Source organism: Ailuropoda melanoleuca, chromosome 3, assembly GCF_002007445.2.
Source record: "Ailuropoda melanoleuca isolate Jingjing chromosome 3, ASM200744v2, whole genome shotgun sequence".
NCBI classification, from domain to species: Eukaryota; Metazoa; Chordata; class Mammalia; order Carnivora; family Ursidae; genus Ailuropoda; species Ailuropoda melanoleuca.
This window is the reverse complement of record NC_048220.1, coordinates 94,748,262-94,757,345: the sequence shown is the minus strand read 5'-3', so window position 1 is coordinate 94,757,345 and position 9,084 is coordinate 94,748,262. Positions and strand designations below refer to the sequence as shown.

General features: G+C 41.7%; 1 long non-coding RNA gene across 1 annotated transcript in view; it reads left to right on the top strand.

Moving 5' to 3' along the window:
• The first annotated feature begins 1,786 nt into the window (after positions 1–1,786).
• Positions 1,787–9,084, top strand: part of LOC109490780 — a 56,533-nt gene continuing 49,235 nt past the window's right edge. The window contains exon 1 of the long non-coding RNA XR_004624224.1: positions 1,787–1,893. This is a non-coding gene — a long non-coding RNA (uncharacterized LOC109490780). The remainder of the gene's footprint in view (positions 1,894–9,084) is intronic.

Here is a 9,084-nt window from a genome sequence, read left to right as displayed (position 1 = left end):
GAGCACAGGCAGGGAGAGGGGCAGAGGGAGAGGGAGAAGCAGGCTTCCTGCCGAGCAGGGAGTCCAATGCGGGGCTGATTCCAGCAACCCCAGATCATGACCTGAGCTGAGGGCAGACGCTTAACCGACTGAGCCACCCAGGCGCCCCAAGATAATTTGCATTTTTGACAAGATCACTTTCTTTTTTAATTCAGTGGGTTGTGGACTGCATTTTGAGTACCACTGCATTAAAACAAAATTTCCCCTGATTACGAAATGTAAGCTTTCTTTACTTTAAAAAGTTTGTTCTCTACCTCCCTCGTATTCCTACTCCTGGTCTCCAATTTAAAAGGCAGCATACTCCAGATTTAGAACTAAATGAGGTGTAGAGAAAATATACACCTAATGACCTTGAATGCACTTTTGTCAACAACACTGTGCTAAGCACAATTTCTTTCTTTCCATGTCATTAAGAAATATTTTGAAAGCCTTTCAACTACCCCAGGAGTTTACGATCAAGCTGAGGAGACCAAATATACCCTGCAAAACACTTTGCAAATAATTACTGAGCAAAATAAACTATAAATGCAAAACAGCATTTCCTAGAGTCCCCAGGTGAGAGCACTGTCACATTCCTAAAAGGAGAAATTGAGATCTAAATCCCAAATGCTCAGAAAATCTACTTTATCACTTCAACTTGTTTACAGCTAGCTAGAGGCAAACCTCTTGACTTCAGTTAAATCACAGATGGGGTAAAACTTCGAAGTGCTTCCATTGGCCTAACGGTCTGCCCTGTGTCATTAGATAAAGTCTGAGAGCACAGTCTCTCTGAGTGTGTTCTGTGGGCCACCTGCAGCCAAACTGCCTTAAAAATCTAGTCAATGTATGCATTAAAAATGACTTACGGGGAGAAAAACCCTTGGAAGCCAGGTTGTGGAAACTTGTCATTTACCTAGTTCCCCAGGTAAATCTTATGTTTAGTTTGAGGGGACATCCTCCAGGAACTTCTCCCCAACCCCACCCAGTGCATCTGCCTTTGGGATCACCTCTTCGTTCTTGGGACAATGCTATGGGGCAGGCATCAGTAAGCCTGCAGCTGTAAGGAGATGTTGAGTTTTCAGTTTGAGTCTTAGTATCTGGGTAGATTCAGATAGGACAGGAGTCTTCCCTTTGCACCCGCAAGAAGCAAGAGATCTGTGATGGACAACTGGGGAGGCGAGACTCTGCTCCACAGACAAGAAATCCAAAGAGAGAAAAAAGGATCGGGGTCTGAGGATAGTTGGAAGAGCCACGCTGCTGTTGGGCGGGTCCCAGGCAGTTTGACTGATAGGTTGAGAGTGTAGTGTAAAGCCTGATGGGTGTTGTGTGTGTGTGCTGTGATGCAAGCGCCTGATTTCAGTTTTGATTGCCCAGAGAGGTGTCCACTTCAAAGACAGCGATTTCTCATTAACACATGCCAGCCATGTGATTCGATAAAGAGCCAGGCCACCTCCCAGCACTGAGTTCCTAGCTTTTAGAGATCTTGGTTGATTTTGATAACTGACCACTTGGGCCACTTGTCTTTTCCCTTCCCTGCACTTTAAACTCCCCCTGTTGTGTTTCAAATTCTCCAATAAAGAGAGAGCCCATGAAACCCTAGGCCCCCACCTTCAACCCCAATAAAAACAGAATGTTTGGTACTCCCCAGCTCTCACTCTCTTTCGCTCTCACCCTCCACTCCTCCCTGAGACCTCGCTGTGTGGCCCCAGGCATGCTGTGTAATTTCCGGGTCTTGTAAATAATAAACCTTTACTTTTTCAGTTTTCAGGTGATGTTGCTGATGGGCATCTTGCTGTCATAATAAGAACCACAAGGGTCAGTCTGGTGGTAACGTTGGTTTGGAAAGTTGTCTGTGGGAAGCTCACTGGAGCCCAGGTGAGTGCCCCCAGGCATTTCTAGCATTACTCTTGATAGGCTGAGACCAGCACAAAACAGAGGTAGGATTATTTTTGTTTGTTTTCTTAAAGAGTCCTATTTCTAAAAAGAAAATTGCTTTCATTTCCCCATGCTGTCTCCGAAGGGTAGATGACAGGAATATGAGGGCAGTAAATTTAGTCCTGTGATCTATTTATGAGCTTCAGGCTGAGGAAAAGTCTTTCCTCTTGAACGCCATTGAGCAATTTTTCTTTTCTTTTTTTTTTTGAGCAATTTCTAATTATGAATAAATACATATCCGTTGCAGACACCTGTAAAAGCAGCAATAAATGCAAAGAAATCTCATCCTTCCAAATTAATCTGATGATTACTGAGTATATAGGGGCGTGGGATTTCAGATTATTAAATAAATGGAACAACATTATGCATTTGCTACCTGCAATCTTCACCTAATATAAATACTGTCACCGTTTTTCGCCCTTAAAATACATTCTGTGCTCTGATTTTTATTTTTATTTTTTTAAAGATTTTATTTATTTATTTGACAGAGAGAGACAGCCAGCGAGAGAGGGAACACAAGCAGGGGGAGTGGGAGAGGAAGAAGCAGGCTCCCAGTGGAGGAGCCTGATGCGGGGCTCGATCCCAGAACTCTGGGATCACGCCCTGAGCCGAAGGCAGACACTTAACTACTACGCCACCCAGGCGCCACTGTGCTCTGATTTTTAAAATGACAGGATAGTTCCCCATTGTATTGATACTGTGCTTTATATACATAGTNACTTAACTACTACGCCACCCAGGCACCACTGTGCTCTGATTTTTAAAATGACAGGATAGTTCCCCATTGTATTGATACTGTGCTTTATATACATAGTCATTGATTATGGAATGCAGTCTCCTTTGATAGTTCCCAAAAAGGTCTCCCTATTTTATAGCAGATGGCTTTTCCTAGCTCTTGCCTAATGATCAAGGGGTAATGTTCTGATTACAATAGCTGTTCCATTGCCCTCCCTTTAGATCACTTAAGTTCTCATTTCATCCTTAGGGGCTTTCTGAAAGCAACTGCAGCTGTCTCAACCCCTTGTATTTCATTCATTAATTTATTTAGTCATCAAATATTGAGGAAATGGAGGTGACAAATACAAACCCTGCCATTTATGGCTTTGATTCTGGTTTGAGCTCCAGAGCAATATACGAGTAGAAATAAATATAATGCCAAGTAGTGAGAAGAATCACTTAAATGGGTCTGGATTTATTGCTCTTTTTTTTTTTTTTTAAGATTTTATTTTTTATTCGACAGAGATAGAGACAGCCAGCGAGAGAGGGAACACAAGCAGGGGGAGTGGGAGAGGAAGAAGCAGGCTCATAGTGGAGGAGCCTGATGTGGGGCTCGATCCCACAATGCCAGGATCACGCCCTGAGCCGAAGGCAGATGCTTAACCGCTGTGCCACCCAGGCGCCCCTGGATTTATTGCTCTTAATTGGAAGGACATCTGTTATACAAGAAACATTATTGTCAGCAAAGTCAAGGTAGCAGGCTGAGTTCACAGTAGGTCATGGGGAGGAGATCAAGGACCCCCTCTCCTCCAATATAGGAACACTTCTCACTCTGTCACTAATGCTCTTCCTCGTTCCCCCTTTTATGTACCATATAAAGACACCATCCGATTATTAGCTCAATGGATGGCAATTTTTAAATTAGGTGGTGAGCACCAGGCCTCCTTTCTGAAGTAGATCAAGTAGATCATTTTATTTATAATGGTCTTGCCTTTTGCCCGCTGCCTGCTGTTTTTGTGGTTTTTCTTTTGTTGTTGTTTCTTTCTTTCTTTCTTTCTTTCTTTCTTTCTTTCTTTCTTTCCTTTCTTTCTTTCTTCTTTCTTTCTTTCTTTCTTTCTTTTAATCAATGAAGGATTTAGACCGGATGGACAATGTTGGGAGTCTAGTTTCTCTTTTAAATTTGAACAGAATGCTATTTATAGCGTATTTCTGGGGTCAGGCAAATCAATAAAGGAGGCCAACAAAAGCATGTCCTTCAGAAGTCACCAACTCACTGAACGTGTATTGTGGCAAAAGCTGGACTTTTGTATCTTAAGAAAAAGGGATGGATCCCAATACTATCTGACTTCTCCGCCAGACCACAGATGAAGAGAAACCTGTCCAAAGAGTAGTTATGGTTCCTCATTGAACTTTCAAATGTCTGCACATAGATGAGCTTCTAATTAACCAAAATCTGGCTCCCGTGAGGTCACTAAAAATCTGACACTTTTTCAGAAGTAAATTTTAGAGTGACCTTCTGGTCATTTTAGAGGGCGTTGAAACATAAAAGCATTTTGCTTTCCAATGGAAGTTCTTTTCTGTTAGTGTCAAAGATAAAATCTCCATGATCCCGTCTATGTTTCTAAGCACCACAGCTAAACAACTTAAAGAAATTTCCCATCATTTTTCTCTAATTTAAACCTAAGCAGGCTTGAAGGGAGCAATAATGGTATGTAGGATGGCTTTGTGTAGACCTTGATGGGTTTTGCATATTTTCATTATGCATTTATTTGGTAATCGGAGGAAGTTATTTTGCTTCTTATCTATCCAATTCCTCAGACCAACAGAGTAAAGTCAGAATAAAGTGAACCATCAAGTGTTATAAAAGATCCACATTAGAGGAAAATATCCTTTTAGCTTTATTTTTATGGGAAGGGAATTAAGAAGAGAAAATTCAAAATTTGGTAAGCTGACTGTTGTAGAATCTATTTCCTTACTACGTAATGGTGAAATTTTTGTGGGTTAAAAAGAAAGGGTGATTTGTTAGTTGGTTTGGGCTGCCAAAATAAGGTATCACAGACGGGTGGCTTGAACAATAGGCATTCATTTTCTCACAGTTCTGGAGGCTGGAAGCCCCAGATCAGGGTGCTGTCAGGGTGGGTTTTTGTCAAGAGTTCTCCTCCAAGCCGGCAGATGGCACCTTCTCACTGAGGCTTTTCTCTGCGCCTGCTCGGAGATAGTGCCCTGGTTTCTTTTCCTCTAAGGACCAGTCCAATTGTATTAGGACCTCACCCTTGTGACCTCATTAACTTTAATTATCTTGAAGGCCCTGTCTTCAAAACTAGTCACATTATGGGTTAGGGGTTCACCATATGAATTTTGAGGGACGCAATTTCATCCGTAATAGATGGATCAATTCTGAGGGACTTTTGTGTGGGATCTTTCTGAAAGAGTTCTTTCCAAGTGTGAAAACCCTTGTAGCCTCTATCATTGCAGCGGGTAAGGAGGGGAATGATAATTTGCAATGGGACTTTTTAGTGCTGACAGAGCCTCAGACCCAAGCATTCATGTTGACCCAGAATCCAGGGTCCCCATTCCGAAGCTCTTTGAAACTTTTCAATCTACCTACCTAAGGGTGCCCGGATTCAAGCCTGGAGAATTTCCACAGGGTAGTGTGATACTTGAGTCTACCAAAAGCTTTCTCATCTTTCTTTCTTAAATAAGAAACAATTCGTTTGTTTATTTATCTACTTAAGGGAAGAATCACTTATTTTTTTTAAAGATTTTATTTACATATTTATTTGAGCGGGGGTGGGGGAGAGAGAGAAAGAACAGGAGGAGGGACAGAGAGAGACGGAGAGAGAGAATTTCAAGCACACTCTGTGCTTGCATGGAGCTGGATGCGGGGCTTGATCCCACAACCCTGAGTTCATGACCTGAGCTGAAATCAAGAGTCAGATGCTCAAGGTACTGAGCCACCCAGGCAACCCCAAAAGTATGTTTATTCCTAGCCAAGTCACCTTTTCCTTTACCTTTAGTGTCAGTCCCCTACCAAGCTAAGCACATGTTTCCCAACTGGATTTAATGCATATCTAATGACCAGTTTTGTCAAGGATTTATGCAGTCTTCCTTGTGCTCTTTGAGAAACTTCAAGTTCAAGTAATTTTTTTAACCTGCCTCATTCTACCCTATATATGTCAAGCCCCTCAGTCTTCATAAGGGAAAAACTGTGCTCTCTTTGGACATAAACACTCTTGTGGCCAGTAAAATCAGGTCTGTTTGTTCAATTATAGGACTTTCTCTGGATGCCTACACTGGAACATTATGTTTGGTCAGCTAGTGGTCCTTTAACCTTCAGGTAAACACAGCATGGGCCGGAGAAGAAAATTTATTTATTTTTCCTGATTAAAAAGGAAAAAAAAGATTATGGATGATCATTATAGAAAACAAGAAGAAGAAAGAGGAGGAGGAGGAGGGGGAGGGGAAGGAGAAGAGGAAGACCAAACCACACATACAAGAAAGCAAGCTCATTACCTTACCATGAAGAAATAGTCCTTGTTAAAATTTTGGCTTACTTTCACCTGGTCTTTGTTTTAATAGTATTGACAGAGTATTTGTCACGTGCTAAATTGCATTCATTGATAGATAGATCTTGTTATCTTAAATTCTTAGAAACTACTGTGCTGCACACAGACTAAAGGACAATGTACTTAGGGTACCCCACATTTACACATCCCCATAGATGGATTTCCTTGCATGGGTTTCTCTGTACCTTATTTTACTCAATATGACTATTATAGACATTTAATCATGAAAATAAATAATCTTTAAAAATATCTATTTGATACTATTGCAGGCTGCAGATGTAACACAGTGTATTTAAGCACTTCCCCACCTCTGGCTTTTGAGGTTGTTGCTTGCCTTTTTATGCTGTTGCTTTCAGCGTACCTGTATGTTCAGCCAAATCAGAACCAAAATGTCTATATTCTGAGACTTGATTTTACAATATATCAGTGCTTTTTTTTTTTAACTCTTTGGAAATTCTCTCTTATACGGGGTTGCAGACAAACAGACTTTGAATATGAGCATTTCCAGAAAGGGGGCGGGGAATCAAAACCACTTTAAAGATTGGCAAGCAGGATCTGAATTCCTCTTAGACCACAGTTCCTTCTGTCGCTTGACCCCTTCCATCACATCTGTTTGGGGTGCAGATAGCACCTTCTCGCGGAGGGCTTACTGTGCATGCGCAGAGAGAGCACTCTGGTTTCGTGGCGTGGGTAAATTTACTTTGATAAAATTATAAGCTTTCGAAACACTTTTAAGAATAATAACACAAATAGCTTCCCTTTTTACAGAGCAGTTTAAGGTTCACAGCAAAATCGAGGGGAAGGTACAGAGATTTCCCATACACTCTCCGGCCAGCACACTCACAGCTTCCCCCATTGTCAACATCCCCCACCTTTCATCCCTCCCTCTCTCTGACCCATGGCAACCACTGATCTTTTACCGTCTCCATGAATTTTGCCTTTTCCAGAATTTCATATAGTTGAAATCATGCAAGTCTGATCATTTTTAAGAAGATGGCACGAAAAGCTGGTGTGAGGGTGAGGGTCATCAATCGTGAGCTTTGTTGTAAGGTGACTTCACGGGCTGTTTCATTAGGATAACTAAATGTCAGTATTGTTAGTATTTCCTTTTTGGCTGGTCAGAGTTCCTACAGAAGTCTTTTGTTATATCATGCCCAGAGGGTATAATTTGGGTGTCAACATTCTGGGCTCAAGTCGGGAAGGAAGGCTGGGGTCTCAGTCTCTGGGATATAAACTTTCTCTTAATCCTCCTGTTTTTGGTAGATGATCCCTGCCTTGGCCTCCATATTGCCCTCACTGGCCTTCTGTGCAGAGTAGGGGAGGAAATCTGTGCTTCTATCTGCTCATGAAACAGATGATACCAATTTTCAGTATTTGTCCCATCCTTACTCCACAGTCCCAGAAGTCTCCAATGTGACAACCCCCTGGGCATTTTGGGTTCTGATGTCAAATGTGCTGCTTATTGGCTCTCCCTCCTGCCAGTTTAGGATTCTGCTCCCCAGGTCTTCTAGCTGAATCAATGACCACTTAGCCTGTTTTCCAAATCCTTAAATTTTTTCATTTTCTCTTCTATTCTTTGTCCTTATGAGTTTATGCCTTTCTCTTTTAAAATCCCTTTAGTACTGATATAGTGAGGTTTTGGGAGGCAGAGGAGATAATGTGTGTGTTCTATTTCCTGAATTTTACTGAAAATCTCCCAATACTTTCTTATATAATAAAACACTTTTTTGTGTTATTTTTTTTTTAAAGATTGTATTTATTTATTTGACGGAGAGAGAAAGTGCCTGCGAGCGCACACCTAAGCAGGGGGGAGGGGCAGAAGGAAAGGGAGACACAGACTCCCTGCTGAGCAAGGAGCCAGATCCCAGGACCCTGAGAGCATGGCCTGAGCTGAAGGCAGACCCTTAACCGACTGAGCCACCCAAGCACCCCTTTTTATGTTATGTTTTTATTCCTACGTAGGTGAAGCATACTATTGATTATGAAGCCCTCCTAGTTTGTCCTACTGCACCATTCTTACATTTATAAGTGCTAGAGGGAGACAGAACTCTGTTCAAACAGTAGCTCTGCCACCTACTAGCTTTGTGACCCTGGGAAAGTCACTTCATCTTGACAAAGCCTCAATTTCCTCGCTTGTAAAATGAAGATGAAAATGGTACTTGCCTCCTACGTGTGTTTCAGGGATTAACCAAGACAGTAGATTTAATGTATCATAACAGTGCCTGCCACATAGGTGCTCAGGAAATGGCTGCCCTTGGCCTGGTGCTCATCCTTGAATCAGCATAAGCGGCAGAAAATGGTTGAAAGAGCCAAGACTTTTCCAGGAATTGAGCCTGTTTCTGAAATGCCGGTTTCTGTAAAAGTTAATCTTCAGATCTCACCTGTATAGGCAACCCTTGACATTTGAAGCAGGGAGACCTAATCCACAGGTGAAGGCCAAAGCATGCATTCATGCATTCATTCACTCATCAAGGAGTTCTCACTGTGTGGAGCATTTCAGGCACAAATTAAGTAGCCTATGAGTGAATCACTAAACACTTCAGAATGCCTCTCATAAAGCGACATTGTTTCATATTAAAACTTAATGGAATTAACAAAATATCCTTAATAGTATCTAATATTCAGCACATAGTAAAACTGCTTTGATTATCATAATTTTCGTTTTCTAAACATTTGCTCTGTTTATAGATTTGCTTTCCAAATCTGGTCTTTTTATTGTTTTTTCATTTTTTTTAAAGATTTTATTTATTTGGCAGAGATAGAGACAGCCAGCGAGAGAGGGAACACAAGCAGGGGGAGTGGGGGAGGAAGAAGCAGGCTCACAGCAGAAAAGCCTGAGGTGGGGCTC